Genomic DNA, 17928 nt, shown 5'->3' with positions numbered 1-17928 from the left:
TCAGCACAGAGCCTGATGTGGGGCTCGAACCCACGAACCGTGAGATCATAGCCTCAGCTGAAATCGGACACCTAACTAAACGGATTAAGCCACCCAAGCACCCCTCTTATACCTCTTTTAAAAAATGTTTATTTGTTTTTGAGAAAGAGAGAGAGAGAAAGAGAGAGCGTGCACACCTGAGCTCGAGTCGGGGAGGGGCAGAGAGAGAGGGCCACAGAGGCTCTGGAAGGGGGCTCTGCTCTGGCAACGGAGAGCCCGCCGGGAGCTTGAACTCAGGAACCTAACTCAGGAACTGTGAGATCGTGACCCGAGCCAAAGTCGGATGCTTAACTGAGCCACCCAGGCGCCCCTTTTTTATACCTCTTTAATCTAGTGCCTTACGCCTAAAAGGTGCTCAATAGAAGTTTTTTGATTGACACAATCATTTGAAGTGATAGCAATAACAATAAATCTTCTTATTGTGGGGATACATTAATGTGCGGTAATTAAGAGTCCAGCCTCTATCTAGAACCGGACTACTTGGGTCTAAACACAAGGTCTACACTAACTAGGTGTGTGATCCTGGTCAGGACACATCACGTTGCTCGGCCTCAAGTTCTCTCATTTGTAATACAGGACTAATGCTTAAAATAATACTTGGCATAACAAGTGCTAGATAAGCATTAACTATTATTATTATAATAGCTAAATTTTATTCAGTGTTTGCTTTTGCCAACTAGTATTTCACAGGTATTAGCTCAATTAATCTTCCTATGAAAAGAAGTCATATTATCAACTCTCAGTCGGGTGTTAGTATCATCCCTATTTCACAAATGACCAGCAAAAACAAGACTCCCAAGAGTTTAAATAACTTGACCAAGTCAAATGAGGTAGAGTCAGAATTTGATATAGGTCTGCTTGGCTCTACTTAGTCTATCATGTTATTCTTGGAGAACCAGCTTTAGTATCTATTTTGTATTATAAAAGCACCCAATTCAGGCCTAAAATTCATTGAATGTACCTCCATGTCACTTCAGCATCTATCAACCTTCCCACCCAGTCATTGTGGACTCGGGCACTGGGCTCATGGTATTTCTTTGAACATTTCTCTCGGGCTCTTCAATGTCTGCCCATGTCTCCAGCTCTGATCCCATAAATTATAATGACCTGAGGTCTCTGCACCATTTCCTCCACCAGCATCCAGTAGCGTGCTAGATCTATAATCGTTACCGTAACTGTTGCGCTTCGGAAACGGTGAGTAATCATAACCAAAGACCTCTTGTCTTTTTTACTCCTCAATCTTGTAACAACCTCACGGAAATCTCCTTTTCTTTTGTCTGACCTTTTATTCCAATCTATCATTCTTTTCCAGCTGACACTTTGGATCCTGTGATTGATGATTTAAATTACTTTCTTGCGACTACCATGTATTTTTCTCCTTCTTGCACATCCCCCAGTGAAGCTGCAAACTTGGATCAGTGTTATGCTTCTCCCCTTACATCTGAATGGTTAAATTTTGATAGAGGAAATCAAACAATCATGCAGATGCCTCCCCTACAAATTCATGATCCCCAACCTTAGCCAGGCTCTCAGCATCACTCATTACTCCGGGGATTGATTTTCAACTTTTAGTTTTCAACTCTCATTTTTCCTAATGGTTATTCCAAACCCTTACCACCTTACTCAAGCATCTTTTTCATGTGTCACACCTTGAAGTCAGTCAACAACCTTCCGTCCAAATTCATCAAGATAATCAAGGGCTTTAGTTATCAGAGTTTTAGAAATTGACCCTTGGCTACAACTTTATAGGGTTCCATATTCTTTCTGAGGGAATATTTTTGTGACATAAATATACTCTATACTGATGACTTTCAAATCTATATGTCCAGCTTGGACTTATCAATCTGTGGACACCTGTACTTGGAGGTTCCACAGGGACCTCAAATTCAAAAGGCTCAAACTGAACACATCATTGTTTCCCTAAAACCTGTATCTCCTGCTGGGCATTATTTTCTCCCAGGTACCATGGGGGTAGGGAGCATGACTATCATCCACTAAAGCTAGAAGGCTGTTGTCATCCTTGAGTCCCCTGTCTTCTTCATTTTCCACATGAAGTCAGTTTCCAAGTCCTGCCAAATTTTCCTCTTGTTTCTGGACTCTCTCCTCTCTTCTCTGCTCTTGCTTTACTACTGTCCTTGATTCAACTGGAGCAGTTCAGTCTCTTGCTCCAACTGGACTGTCTAGACAGCTTCTGAAGCTTCTAAATTTTTTGATCTCAGACTTGGCTCCCTCAGTCCATCCTCATCACTGATGCTAGGTGATGTTTCTAAAGACAAATCTGACCATATTACACTCCCATGTAAAACCCTGCATTGATTCTCCATTGCCTATAGGATAAAGTACCAGCTTCTTGGTATGATTTGTGATTTGACTTTGGGTTCATTCTGCAGTGCCTTCATTTACCAATCCTCACCTAGCCCCTTACACTTCAACCACAAAGAAGAGCTTATGGGGCGCCTGGGTGGCTCAATTGGTTAGGTGTCCAACTTTGGCTCAGGTCGTGATCTCCTGGTTCATGAGTTTGAGCCCTGCATCAGGCTCTCTGATGTCAGCAGAGTCCACTTTGGATCCTCTGTCCCCCTCTCTCTCTGCTCCTCTGCCGCTCACACACTCTCAAAAAAGAAAAAAAAAAAGGAGAAGAGCTTGAAGATCCAGTGGGCTGCCTTGTTTCTCACCTCTATGCCTTTAATCATAATGTCCCTTCTGCCAAACTGCCCTTCCACTCCTTGACCTTTACCTGGCCAACTCCTACTATCCTTTAAGACTTAGTTCATGAGTCACTTCTTTTAGGAAGCCTTTCTTGACAAGCCACCCTCCCCTTCCCCCAAACTCCAGGCACTGTTAGCACCACTGCCCTGTGCTTCCACAGCTCCTTGTTCATTATACTGAAGACATGTCTGTGTACTTACCCATTTATGCACCTGGATCACAATTAGATTGTGAGCTCTTTGGGGACTATGTCATAATTCTCCATGTACCTCTTTGCCTAGCAGCAGCATAGAGTAGGTGCTTACTAAGTATATTTTTTTATTTTTTCTTTGTCTTTCCTTCTTTTTTTTTTTTTTTAATTTGAGAGAGAGACAGAGACAGAGAGTATGGGAGAGGGGCAGAGGGAGGGAGAGGGAGAAATCTTTAACCCGATGTAGGGCTCCATCCCTTGATCAGATCATGACTTGAAATGAAATCAAGAGTCAGATGCTCTGGGTGCTTGGGTGGCTCAGCTGGTTACACGTGTGGTTCAAGTGTGGGTTAGAGCCCAGCATCGGGCTCCGCCTGACACTCAGAGTCTGCTTGGGATTCTCTCTCCCTGCCTCCTCTGCCCCTCCCCCACTCTCTCTGTCCCTCCCCCTTGCTCTTTCTCACAATAAATAAATAAATAAATAAATAAATAAATAAAATGTTTAAAAAAAGAGTTGGATGGTCAACCAACTGAGCTATGCTGGTGCCCCTTGATTTGTTTTGTTTTGTTTTTAGCATTTTTAAGTTTTTTAAAAATTTATTTTGAGTGAGAGAGAGAGAGAGATTGAGAGAGAGACTGAAAGTGGGAGACAGGGAATCCTCAGCAGGCTCTGAACTGTCAGTGCAGAGCCCAACCCAGGGCTCATACCCATGAGCTGCAAGATCATGACCTGAGCACAAGCTGGATGCTTAACTGACTGAGACACCCAGGTGCCCCTGGTTTTTTTGTTTTTTGTTTTTTTTTAGCATTTTTAAAGCAAATGCTGAACAAATAAATGATTCATTGGTGAAATCCTTTTTTCATTTCTCTTTCTTTCTTTCTTTCTTTTTTTTTGAGAGAGAAAGAGAGAGAGAGAGAGAGAGAGAGAGAGAGAGAGAGAGAATCCCAAGCAGGGTCCATGCTCAGTACAGAGCTGATGTGGGGCTCAATCCCATGACCCTGGGATCATGATCTGAGTTGAAATCAAGAGTTGGAAGGTCAACCAACTGAGCCATCCAGATGCCCCTATGAAATACTATTTTATATCTGAAATGATTTCTCCACTTTATGAACAAGGCAGAAAAAGTAATCATTATCAATAAACATCATCATGATTATTTCTCAGCCTGATTATGAGGAATAATAGGTACAGTGATATTCAAATGGCACTGTGAGATTGGGGGTTCCCAGAGTCATATGGGCTCCAAGAGAGGAACCTGTAAGTGTCTCTAGTGTAACTGCAGTGGTGGGGGATGGCTACGATTCTTAACGAGTGTCACACGAAATCTGCAAGACTTCCATTCTATTCAGACAGAACTCTCTCAGTGTTTATAAAATTTATATGCTGAATGAAAAATCATTTACTATACCTTAAGTTAATAACATACCGATTTGTGATTTGAAGTAAAACATGGGACAATGGAACACAGCTAGAGTCACAGCTTCTTTTTTGCCTCCTATCCTGACTTTCATAGGATCTAATGCTTTCACAAAGATCTTGGACATAGCAAAAGCAGAAAGTTAAACTGTTTGAACCCTACCACTTTCAAAGCATTTCTTTGTGAAATTCAAGTAAGAAGGTAAGGGAGACTGGCATATTTCTCCTGAAGTTCACTATTGAATGTTGGGTGTGTGTGTGTGTGTGTGTTCAGAGGTTTTGTTTTATTTATTTTTATGTTTATTTTTGAGAGAGAGCATGAGTGACAGAGTGTGAGTAGGGGAGGGGCAGAGAGAGAAGGAGACACAGAATCAGAAGCAGGCTCCAGGCTCTGGGCTGTCAGCACAGAGCCAGGCGCAGGGCTTGAACCCATTAACCACCATCATGACATCCTGACCTGAGCCGAAGCTGGAGGCTTGACAGACTGAGCCACCTAGGCACCCCTAAAGATTTTAAGTAATCTCTACACCCACGCAACATGCGCTCAAACCCACAACCTGGAGATCAAGAGCCACTCACTCTACCAACTGAGCCAGCCAGTCATCCCAGTACTGAATGTTTTTGAACTTTCACTAGACTCCTTTGTAGTTAAACTATTAACAAGTAATGACAGTGGTTAAAAAAAAAAAAAAAAAAAAAAAAAAAAAAAAAAAGAACTGCTAGTAATAGAAGTCACAGCTCTCAAATGCCCAGTGAATGTCAGGTGCTTTTCACCAAGTATCATACTTAGGCTTCACAACAACCTTTAAATAGAATTTATTTTTCCCTTTTTCACGTTTAACAACTTAAGTTCAGTGAGATCAAATAACTCGAGGCAGGTCCAAAGGACGAGGTGGGAAGACTCTGGGACCAAAGACCAGGTTAGTTTCACCAGGTGACACTGAGCCTCTCCTAGTCTCTTGAGTTTTGCTACCTGCTTGCGTGTATATGAATGCACGGCGGGATGCAGCTGCTAAAGAAAGGACGCACAGAAAGTGCTGAAAAGGCTCAGGAGCCTTAAGCGGCGGGAAGCTGGAATCCGAAGGCAGAGCCCAGGTAGGAGCCAAAAGAAGGGTTGGACTCATTGCCTCCACACACAACTTAGGTAAAGGAGCGAGGGGCGGGACCTGGGCGGGCAAACAGGGGAGCGTGGAGACCATTTGTGGACGGGCCAGAAATGCCGCCTCTCCCGGGGAAGCAAGGTGAGGGGAAAGTGAGTGCAGGCATCTTGGAGTCTCCGTGAGTTGCTGAGGCCGCTCAGCCTCACTGTCCTAAACCAAAGCAGAGACCGTACTCAACTTTCCTGGGGACGCTTTCCCGTGGAGCAAGCAGGAAGGGGACGAGGAGAAGCTCCTGGACGGAGCGCCCCCCCCCCACCGCAGATTGGTACGGCCCATCCCCCCGCCGCTGATCTGGCAGGCTGCGCGCGCACCCTCCGGCAGGGCGCGGGCCGGTGGGGCGCTGCGGCCTCTGCGGCCCGGTTCCCTCCTCCCGCTCCTCGCGTGCTGCTCGCTGGCCCCGAGCCCGCCGGTTACGCGCCCGCGCGCCTGAGCGGAGAGGAGCGCGGCCGCGGGGACGCGCCCCGGTGGCTCCGCCCCCCCCCCCCCCCCAGCTCCCCTCCCCTGAGTCCCGGGTGCCCGGCTCGCGCGGCTCGGTGCGAGGAGAGCGGGGACCCCGCGCTAGCCAGCCCGCCCGCCCCTGCGTCCCCGCCCCGGCGTGCGAGGCGCCGCGCCCTCCTGCTGCCCTGCTCTGTGCATGGAGGGGCCCGTTCGGATCGCAGCCGCCGCCGCCGTAGCCGCCGCCAGCGCGCGGGGGATGACCTGGGGGTGGTTTTCGGAGCCGGCTGCCGCGCAGGAGGTCCGGGGACTGAGTCTGCCCCGCTGAGAGGTGCGGGGGTGGGCCCGCCGCAGGATCGGAGGGAGGGGTGGTCCGGGGACCCCGGGTTTGGGGGCCACGCGGCTTGGGAGCGGGAGGTCCGCGGGAGGGCAGGTCGGTGCGCCCCGCAAGGCGTGGGGATCCCGGACTGCGTGCGGGTTCTGGGGAGGGCAGCTGACGGATGCCCACCGGGGAGCTGCGACGTTCCGCGTCCTCGGGGACGCTGAGCCACCTCGTGGGAGGAGGCGGGGTGAGGTGTCAGTAACACGATTAAATCTCTTTGACAATGATCCGCTGGGGCAGGTGAGCTCCAGCGTAGCCGGGAGTCTGGGGCGCCAGCACGTTTTCCCAAGGGAGCGGAGCGGGGTCCCTCGCCTCTCTCAACCTCCATCCCGCAGAGCCTCCGCGAGAGACAGTGATTTATGTGTAGGGAGAAGCAAGAGAAATTTCCTGCACAATGTATCTTTCTCTTGCCTTCCCAGGCTCAGTGACTTCCCAGCCCCAGGGAGTGTATTTTTCCTTCTTCTCTGTAAAGCTTTCTGTGGATTGCATTATCATTTGCTAAATACATTACAGCTCGCTATTTATCTCGGTCTGCAGCTTCCAGACCTTTGTTGCTTTCTCTGCACATCTAGGGATTTCAGTAATAAATCACTGAGGGGGATAGATAGACTCCCTTGCCTTCATTGTTCTCCCTAACCCCACCAAATCAGGTGGAAGGCTCTCCAAAAGGAGTTCTTCTCCAGAATGCCTGCCTTTCCTGGTGAGGACTACAGAGGGTGGCAGGTGCCTTAAGGGCCGGCTGCTTTCCACTTTAGATCTAGAATTTAGAGAACATCATAAGAGAAAGTCAGCCTCTGTGTCCTAAATCAAACACCTTGAGAAACAGAAAGTTGAACTAAAAGCTAACATGAGATTATTCTCAGGCCAGTGGCCAGCAAAAATGAAAGAGGCCAATTCTGTTTCCATGCCTCACTGGTACCATTGCCCTCAGACTCCCAGCTAACACCTGGTGTCCCTAAAGGGCAGTGTCACAGAGGGACAAGGTGGGAGGGGACCTGGGAAATAAATGGGTTTATTCTCAGTGTAATTCTAAGCATTTTATTACATTTTATAGCTCATTTTTTGAAAAGGAGTCTATTTTAGCTGAAAATGGGAGGGGGAATGTAGTTCAACTTTTAGGACAAGATGAAAGAAAAAAATTCTGGAAATTTTAAATTAGTGCTTAACTAGAAAGCATTCTTAGGAACCCAGAGAGGCACCAAATACTTATAGTATAGTTTCTGTTATACACATGTTGAAATAAACTGCCTCATACTTTAAGTTATATGAGAAGGATGGAGAAAACCTGTTTCATTTTGTAAAGACGTGCCCTGGGTGTGTGCTTGGCAGTGGGTAGAGCAGAAACATTTATATTTCTATAAAAAACACACAAGTGTATATTGTTTAACTTTCATGCAAAAACTCAGATACAGTATTTGGAAATCTGTCTTTGTTTGAATAGTTTAGTTAACCAGGAAAATCAGTTACTAGAAGTACTGTGCTATTGTTTGTGTAGTAACTCACTTGGGATGCTTTGATTGATTGCTATGGTTCTCATCAACCTCCTCTTCTGTGGAAAGTACTTAAACAGCTCTGACTCTCAAGCCGGGAAGTACAAAGAACCCTTAGGACTTGGAACATACTGATCTAGCTTGTGTAGGTTGGCTTCTAAAATCAGTCTTATCCTTTGCCTTCTTTGCAAGTGAGGAATTAAGTTCACTTCAAGATAGGATTCCCCCGCCCCCTGTCAGCAAGGTATATATAGATGGAGGCTTTGTGTGGAAACTTTTGTCATAGGGCTGTGCTCTAAAGCGGGCAGGTAAAATTTGTTGACCAGGTCTTCTGCTTTTCTCTTTTCCGCTTTGCCCTTATGCTCTCATAACTTTCTAGACGATTTCATTTATGGGTTTGTCAAAATATAAGTTGAAGTAAAAGTTTTCTTCTCTAGGAAGGTTTCTTTTGCAAAAACTTAGACTAAAAACTGGTGATTGTGTCCAGGTATATCCTGGGAAAATGATTTCAGGAATTAAACATTATCTTAGGGAAATTAGACTGGGATAGGAACTTAAAAATAACTAATTGAAAAATTGGTTGTTTATAACATGTAATTACATTAGCTATGGCCTTGTAATTAGCATTTGTACTTTGCAGAAGGAAAAATAAGACAGCACATCACAAGAGCAGAGGAGTTGTCTCCAAGGTAGTCTTTCTTTAAGATATATGGTCTTACTACTTAATAGGAACTAATTAGATTAGAAAGAATTTGGAGTCTGGTTGCTAAATAGATTGCTTTGAAGGACTTGATTTTATGGTGATTTTCAGTTAGTGCTTTTTTTTTTTCCCCAAGAAGTTTTGTTAATTGGATTAGATAATGTTTTATTGTTTTTATTCAGGATTTTATATTGTATGTAAATATCCTATTTATTTATAAACATTTCACTTATACATTTTTGTCATGTATATGGTATTAATTCACTTTTAAGAGGCTGACAAGGAGGGCTTTGATTCTTCTCAATTAAACTTCAAAGATGGTATATGGAATATACTTAATGTCACTTTAAAAATATTGGATTACAATTAAGTGAAAAACTGGTTTGTTGGTTTTTTTTTTTTTAATCCTTCAAGTTTTCCGTCATTGTTTGTGCTCTTTCCCCCATTGTCAGGCTTAAAACATACAGTATCATTGTCATCTGTCCCCTGAATAATGGTCCTGAGGTGATATTATTAATGTGGCTTTTTAAAATCAAACTAATTATACTTGCCTAAAAGAGCCACATGTGTGTGATTCTAGCTGCCTGGTGCCTTTTGAGAGCCCTGGAGACAAGCTAGTGAATAGAGCTGAAAATTCATTCTGTATTTGATTAAATGGAACAGACTCGCTGCTCCTTACCCCAGCAGGGGCTATGAGATCTCTTGATCCCCGAAGCGGCTCCAAGACCCTGGGAATAACATTAGCGAGCACCTGAGGAATTTCTGCCCTGCAGTGCCTTTTGTGTGTGTGTGTGTGTGTGTGTGTGTGTGTGTGTGTGTGTGTGTAGAGGGATTGGAGCTGAGTGGTGATGGGGCGGTGGAGGGAGGGGGCGGAGAGAGGCTACATTAGAAGACTCCATATGTTAGCAGATCTAAAATCAAGGCATGACTTAACAGCTTATCTTATAAGAGAAAACAGCCCAACCCGAAGGCAGATTGCTAGTCAGGACTCTCTTACGAGCAGGACTTTGGTGATGTGTTTTTAGCACTGAACTGAACGCCACTGTTAAGTACAAAAAGTCACTTCTCTGCTCTCCCTCTGAAGCACAAGCATCTACACGTTGAAGACTTGGTAAGTTTTCTCTGAATGATCTTTTGATAAATATATAAAATTGTGTTACAGTTTGGTCTTGCCGGTAAGGGCTGATGTATTGTTCTAATAACTTTTTAAACTGAGGGCAAAATCAGACTTTTATGTGAAGCACATTGCTTTGCAGAGATGAAATGCTTGTTTGAATAGGCATATTTCACTTTTCTCTTTTGTTTTTATACGATTTCATTGCATTCTTGTTGCATTATTGAAGGATTTAAATTCATTTAGGGTATATGTCTCTTTCCTGGTGTCTTATTGAGAGGTCTGATCTTTAGTATTTTTTAAGGCATTGCTTTGCAGACTTTGCTTGCAGCCACAAGTAAATGAAAATATATCTACCAAAAACATTCTATAAAGTCTTTGGAGCAAAATTTTTGAGAAACATGAGTGTGTCCTCCTCCCCAGCCACCCGCCCCCGCAGCTGCCCCAAATAATTTTTGGATACAAACATTTTTCAGGATATTTGCCCAGTTTGTTTCTTGTGTACTTTTCCAGGAAGGGCAGTTCTGAATCTTGGATAGTATCATCAATCAATTTCCATATTCCAAGAAGAGTTAAAAATGAATTTGAATTCTGGTGCTAGTTTTCCACTGATGGAGAACTCAGTAGCGTATTTGCTGGGCAATTTGGTATATTTTGTTCCTGATTATAATCCTGTTGTGTGTCACAGTTCTCTCCATCCTATTACCATGTAGTCCTCTCCCAAATTCTCACAATACTGAGTGTTGGGAAAATAAAGAAGCCTTTTAGAGACTGTGTTTAATTTTTTTCTCACCTTAATCCTAGCACGACCAAATTGAAAGGACCTTTGCATGCATTGGGGTCAACACTGCAAGTTAGCATTGTGCCAGTCTTGGTTCACAGGTTTTTAGTGGCTTTTGCTGTGTGATATATTTTGATGGCCAGAGATCATAAAAAACTACCCCTAAAGCACATTTTGTTCTGCTGAATATTGGTCGGAATGTGAATAGGGACTTCAGTTCTTGAGAGCTAGAATGATGTGCCTTTCAATCATAGGATTAAGGGACAGTGAAGTTCCTTGTATCTTACGTCAGAGGGTAAAGAAATATACAGGTCATATGACTGAGTGTAGAAATATTCTGCTTACCATTTTGTTGCTTGGAACTGTGTGGTTGATTTTATTTTTATATTACCCTACTACAAACAGCATTCAAAAGTTGATCTACAAAGCTTGCTTCTCAGCTACCTCTTCTTGTTAGATACTCGCTCACCTTTTTTTATTTGGGGAAGCGAGCTTGACCGAAGTCTTGGTTTCCTCATCTGTAAAATGGGGATAACAATAGTATCTCTTACCACGGTTGTGGGGATTACATGGGATAATGAAAGTAAATTGCTTGGGATATGCTAAAACTGTAACACGTGAGTGTTAGCTCCTATTACTTTTACTTAGCTCCTTCTGTACATATTACTCTGATCCAGAGTTGGTTTAAGGACTAACATAGTAAGGAATTCTCAGAAGTTAGTAATCGTATGGGTACATGCAAGAGCTATAGATGTAATGTGCTCTTAATTTTGCAGTTGAACTGAAAGGTGCTTGGAAACAATGTTGCATTTTTTCCTAGTTGATTGTGTGATATAAAAATGTACATGAGCGTGCAGTTAATGTACACTAAGTGCACAGCTGGATGAAGTTTTACATATGCACATATGGGTGGCAACTATTAGCCAGATCAAGATCTAGAATATTTCTTTCACCTCGAAGTTCTCCTGGTGCTCCTTCCCAGACAACCCTGCCACCCCCATCAGGCAGCCACTGTTGCGCCTCATCTGACCATAGATTAGTTTTGCCTGTTCTCCAGCTATACTCATAAAAGTGGATTCCTATGGCATGTATGTACTCTTTTATATGTGGTTTCTTGCACACTGCTCATAAGGTCTGTGAGATTCATCCATGCTATTGTGTATGGTAGTAATTTGTGCTTTTTAAATTGTTACTTAAAGTTTTTGTGTGTTTTGAAATTGGTAGTAGTTCATTTTATCGGCACATTGGATATGTGGTCACTGGGAAAAAAGAAAAGGACACTTCTTCTCACATTATTTGAAAATCGGATCCTAGTGGCTAGCTTGAAAATTTACCGTGACCTTATTTTTGTACATAAATACTAAAATGGGGTTGAATAGTTGCTCTCAGTTATAATTACATAAACCAAACCTGTTGTTAACTGTCCTTCTGTGTGTGTGTGTGTGTTTAGAAGGGAAGGAAGAGAGCCCCAAGACAGAGAAGAAGGATCATCTAAGGTAGCTTAGATCTTTTCGTGCTTAGGATTTAATGCCATAATCAATACTTAGAATCGTACAGAAGAAAGCACCAGCTAGCACTAGCATGAGAGTCTTAGAAGAAAACAAAATAACGTAATATTCTTTTGAAAACAAAAATACACCAAAAATGGAAGAAAGTGGAGTAGGATGTGATGCTACAGAAAAATTTTGAAGAACAGGGCTGCTTGCTTCAAGAAGACGACTTTTGGCTACTAACCTGATGTGCTAAATAAAATTTATTTCACCAAACAGTGAAACAAGAATGCAAGATGATGTTGATGAATGAGAAGGTTCTTTGTTTGTTTGTTTGTTCATTTTGAGGGGGTTGTGGTTGAGGTAAATAGTTTATTATATTTCTGTCCTTGGAAATGTTGATGAAGGATTTTCTGGGTGTCCTGCTGGAACACAAGCCACTTTTCTCCTTAGGAGACATTGTATTCTTCAGCTTTTGTAATTTCATTAAGTCTTATTTCTTCATACTCCGTGATGCAAGGTCGTTCTTGGCATACAGCCACGTGCATGGATGGCTTCCCCTGCATCCCAGAGGGGCAAGCTGACCCCCTTTCCTTCTTAAATCAGACCCCCCGGTGGCCCAGATTTCGAGGGGATGGGGGTTGAAATAGTGATAAATGATTCATCTTCTGCCCTGTATGGGTTACTCAAAAGATGCAGATTTTGTTTCAAAAGAAGGGAGAACTGTCTGTCAAATAGAGCTGCCTCATGATAGAGAATGCTCTTTTGAGGGGACACGAGCCCCTGATTACTGGACATTTGCTAAAGACACTGGGGAAGGGATCTCTTCCTTGGGTGAGAGATTGACCTACACGACCTCTGAGAGCCTTGCAGTAGTGAGACTCCATGAAATGGGCTTTTACTACGTAGTGATTCTACATAACCAATACATGCATGATTTTGGAGGGAGAAAAATGTGTCAAAAATGTCCAAACAGCCACTGAGTCCATACATTTTCTCAAACCAACCCGAGTTTAAAGTTGAGGACTGCCTCAGCTTGCTGGCTTTGTTCACTTTAAATGTAATTCTTCGTTTATATCACTGACAACTAAATGTCAGCTACTCTTTTCTTTCTTACATAAAGAGAAAATAGAAACTTCCCAGTATTCTACGTGTGCCAGCATCAGCAGTGATAATACTTTCCAAGTATAGTATTTGCTCCCTCTTGATGTAGGTACACATCTGAGAAGTTTCTTGAGGCCATCTGCTGGCCCAGGTGTATTTCTTCACTCTTACAACAGGTGTACTGTAAAAATGAATAAATATACATCTTCTCTCTCTGCCTTCTCTCCTCCACCCTACTTTTCTGTACTTGCATTTCGAGAGAGAGAAATCACTCATCCTGGGGGGGGAAAGTGACTTATCCAAGGAAAAAAACTATATCTGGGATATTTTCTGAGTCCCATAGTTACTTAATCTAACCATGTACATATCTTGTATCTGTAAATATATGTTAACTCGTGTTAATAATTGATACTTAACAATGGCTGAAGGTAATGTAGAATCCTGAATCACTGAAATAATCTTTATTTTGTAAGCAGAAAAGTATAGTATACTGAGTTTACTGAGCTTTTACTGTTTTGTGTTCATGTACGCATATAAATAAACCCTCCGTTGCCTCCCTGTAACGTATAAGCAGGTCTGCTATGTTACCATTACCTTTTACCCCTCCAGCCACCTTTCCAAAATGGGAGAGGGGTGAGAGGAGATTTCGAATGTGTGACCAAAAAACCCAACTTTTGGTCTTCTGCTGAAACTGCTTCTGTGTCGCCTCCCTATCTCCAGTGGGGGTTTTGCCCCCACTCCAAATCATCCATTTTTCTCCGTGTTAGCAGAGTAGCAATCTTCCTAAAACATAAATCCGATCATGTGACTGCTCTCCTTAAAATCGATTTCTCCAGAGACCCTGAATCGCTCACTTATTAAGGCCCAGGTCTTCAGTGGGGTGTACAGGTGCTCTACCTACTGGATGCTACTGCCATCTTTAGCTACTTTGAATCACTTGAATGTACCTTGCTTTCTGTCTTGCAGGCTGGGAACTCTGTCTCTCCTTTGCCTGATACTGTATCATCATTGTTTACATGTCTGCTCATCCTCGTCTTTCTCCTTAAGGACAGATGAAGTGCTGTCCCCTCTTTGTGTGATCATCCCTCTCACCCCCTTACTCGCACTATGCCTAACGAGTACTAAATACCCAAATGGCTGAATGTATCCGAGTGGTAATCACAGTGCTTCTGAAGTGTCACTGTGCTTTTGGATTTCTTGGGGGCTGTTTTTTTTTTTTCTTTTAATTTTTTTAAAATGCTTATTTATTATTTTTGAGGGAGAGACAGAGTATGAATTGGGGAGGGGCAGAGAGCGAGGGAGACGCAGAATCTGAAGCAGGCTCCAGGCTCTGAGCTGTCAGCACAGAGCCCAACTTGGGGCTTGAACTCACGGACCCCGAGATGATGACCTGAGCCAAACTCAGTTGCTTAACTGACAGCCACCCAGGTGGCCCTCTTGGGGGCTGTTTAAAATGATTTAATGAGTCCGGGGTGAATCCCAAGATTGATTCTCCCTTTGTAGCGAGTTTCCAAATGGTGTTGATGATGTTGCCTGGACCCTACTGAGTAGCAAGATGCTAAACTGTCCTCTCTAGACCCATGCGTGATTTCAACATACAGTCTGCTCTTAAAAATCCAGTGAAAGTGGTGCCTGGGCGGCTCAGTCGGTTCAGCTCAAGTCACGATCTCACGGTTCATGGGTTCGAGCCCCGCGTCGAACTCTTTGCTGCCAGCTCAGAGCCTGGAGCCTGCTTCGGATTCTGTGTCTCCCTCTCTCTCTCTGCCCCTCTCCCCCACTTGCACTCTGTCTCTTCTGCCTTTCTCTCTCTCTTTCTCAAGAATAAATAAACATTAAAAAAGTTTTAAAAAATCCAGTTAAAGTCTGATTCTTCATGTCAAATTCAGGTAGACCACAGCTTCAAATAATGAAGATTAAAGAACGCTTTAGACAAAGGAAAAAAAAAAGTTAAATGTCTCATTATTGGAATGTTTGCATGATATTTTAACAGTTTTTTTTCAGTTTTTGAACTTTTTAGTGTTAAAAAATTTAAATGGATGAATTTTTAAAATGATTATATATATTTAAAATGTGTATTTTTCTTCTGTGCAACATTTGGTGTCTGGAGAGGTGATACCAAGTTTTGTCTGGTTTTAAAATACTCACTATCGCAGGTGTTCTCTCGGATATATAGGTACTAAAAAGTGCAATTCTGGCTTCTGTCTCTTGCCAGGGAAATGCCTGGCAGTTATTGGCTTAATGAGTAATTGTACACACGGCCTGCTTGGAGGTAAATTTGGCAAGGGGGACAGATGTTTAATGGATAAAATACTACTTTTATCAGGCCATGAAATTACTGTAGTGACATCAGAACTTGGCAGCCTCTTTTATTCCAATAAAAACAAAAATAGCATCGTAAGCTAGGGAGAAGACATTTTTCTTGTCCATTTATTTTGGCTTATTTTCATGGTTTTGGCCTCAGGGTGTGTGTATAGCAAAATAACAACACAGTGAGTAACAGGCAAGAAGAATTAGGGAGTGAACATAGTTTCAGTTGAAACGGCCATGCTGTTTATCATTCACCTCTGTTTCAGTAATTTAAACTGTTCCTCTCAGTTTGGTGACTAGGAGAGTAGGAGGGGTGGGTATGAGGAACCCTCATCCATAGAGTGGAGTTAAACTTCATTATTTGGCTTGATATTATATAGCTCACGATGTATTGACAAAATCTGACAGTTGGCTTATAAAAATACTCACGTGAGGGTAAATGTCTGGGTGTGATTACAGATGCGACAGTACAGTTTTGCAGAAAAGGTGCCATTTAATTCTTTTTATAAACACTGGTAAAATAACATCGTGTTGCCAGTCAATTCAATTTGATTGAATATAGTGTTTCCTCCCGCCCGTTTTCCCCTGTTCACGCTCGTCGGGAAATTAGATTTTTAGATTGTTGCCATGACTTAGCGACCCCTCATATACCAGGATTTCAGTTTTGTGTCCAGGCATCTGAATAGCAGGTCAGTAGATCCTGGGACCACTCAATACTGAGAAGATACTTTTATTGTTCTTGATAGATTGTTAAACTCCTGAACAGAACCATACTGAAGTCTAACTATTACATTCTGTCCATGATTTACTTTGTGGGTTCGTCTTACTGTGATCACCTTTTTAAACAAGCTCATTTCATTTCTTTCATCAAATCTTGGATGTTCATCCAAAGTGGAATTACAAGTTTAGTTTTATAGTAAGGACTGTATAGTTCTGATGGGGTAAAGTATATTTCAAACTGTATTCTAAATAGATATTTCTGCTTAAGATGTATTTTCAAGTCCTATTATAATCTGATTAGGATGGTTCTGATCTCTTTATCCGTTTGTTTGATTTCTATTTATTGATGATTAGGCATATTTTCTTTATTTATGGTCAAATCCATTTTGAGATTAAAACACATCAGAACTCTACCTTGAATTTCTAATTTCAATCTCTATTGATCATGTTTTAGATTATTTTGTGTTTGAATTGGGCTTTGTAGACCTATATAGGTCTTTCACATAATTTTCTTCTTACATTTTGGAGCTAAGTTTTTTAAATCCCATGGCTAACAAAAACCAATTTGAGTCATTATAAGATGGGTTGTTAACTGTGGTCTCCTATTAGGCTAGCAAACACAGTTGTCATTATTTGTTATTTCTTTTGTGTTTGAGGATGCATTTTAAAAGAGCTATTGTCGTAGTGGTTAGGTCTTAAAGTAATTTCACATTTGTTACTATGACAGCAGCCACAGTGGGGTTTTTAATCATACAATGCAGCTCGTGCAGAGATTGATATCAGCATTTTGTGGCATCAAATAAATTTTAGCCCAGGGATTTGACTACATACATCTTACTGTTGTCAGTAGGGGTCTTATAGCCAGCTCCCAAAGTGGGTTTCTAAATGTGAACCTTCCAAGTCCTGGCTGTATCCCATTCCACGGGAAAATAACAAATCGTTTTAAAGAGACATTGTCAGTGTTTTACTTATTTTGGGATTTCTCTTTGAGATAGGAGATTATCAGGGAAGAAAGATGAGGAAATGATTAACCCTGCAGGACAAAGATCAGATTCAGTGTTTTCTTAGCTGGCTGCGCATACATACAGAATACTTAATTAGTTGTGGTCACAGATGTCAGCTGGTCGTGGAATCAAATCAGCAGGCACCCCCTATCGAACTCCCATGGCCCTTCAACAACCAAGAAAGAGAAACTGAGTTTTCAGTTTTTCCTTTCTGCAATGCAGGCTTCCTACCACCCCCGCCTCCCGCCCCCTTCATGTGAAATGCGAGTTTTCTGGATAAAAAAAAAAAATCCTTTCGCTTGATATTTGGTACACAAAGGAAGTCCCCGTTTGCTTTGTGGAAGTTCTTTCTAATTCACTGAGAAATACTAACCTCTTCCGTATCTGATTTACCTGGAGCGGATGTAAACTCTGGCAGCTTAACAACAGGTGACGTGGTGATGAAGGAGTGACTGTATTGCTTTTGCAGACCAGGACTCTTGTCTGTCTGGTGTGCTGCAGCCTGGGAAAGGGAAGTGCTGTCCTGTGTGGGGTTGCAGTGGAGAACCACATCACCCGCCTTGCTCACTTAGCGCCTTGTGAAGTGTTCCAGCGATGACGACTCCTGCCTTGTGTTTCTTTTTATTCCAGAAGCAGAATGATCTCCTCTTTCTGATGGTGGTGTGTGTTTGTTTTTCTGCTTAAATGTACAAAACAGTAAAATTGTCATGAGAGTGGAAACCATGAGGACAATACGTGATTGAGCATTAGGATCGTGTTTATGAGAGTTTTCATGTAGTTGAAAGTTAGATCTTTAACATCTCTCTAATGCTGGGAAAGGAGGTTCTTTGAAACTGTAGTCATTCTTCTAAAGCTTAAATTAGATTATAATTGCACATTTGTCTGT

At 42.5% G+C, this 17928-nt stretch overlaps 1 protein-coding gene across 1 annotated transcript in view; it reads left to right on the top strand.

Annotated features, from left to right (window-relative positions):
- Positions 1-5985: 5985 nt before the first annotated feature.
- Positions 5986-17928, top strand: part of CDON (cell adhesion associated, oncogene regulated) — a 106096-nt gene continuing 94153 nt past the window's right edge. Inside the window, exon 1 of the mRNA XM_047879301.1 lies at positions 5986-6281. The gene's annotated coding sequence lies outside the window, so the exon portion shown is untranslated. The remainder of the gene's footprint in view (positions 6282-17928) is intronic.

This window comes from Prionailurus viverrinus, chromosome D1 (genome assembly GCF_022837055.1).
Source record: "Prionailurus viverrinus isolate Anna chromosome D1, UM_Priviv_1.0, whole genome shotgun sequence".
NCBI lineage: Eukaryota > Metazoa > Chordata > Mammalia > Carnivora > Felidae > Prionailurus > Prionailurus viverrinus.
Note: the sequence above shows the minus strand (reverse complement) of the source record. Positions and strands in the feature narration are given on the sequence as shown.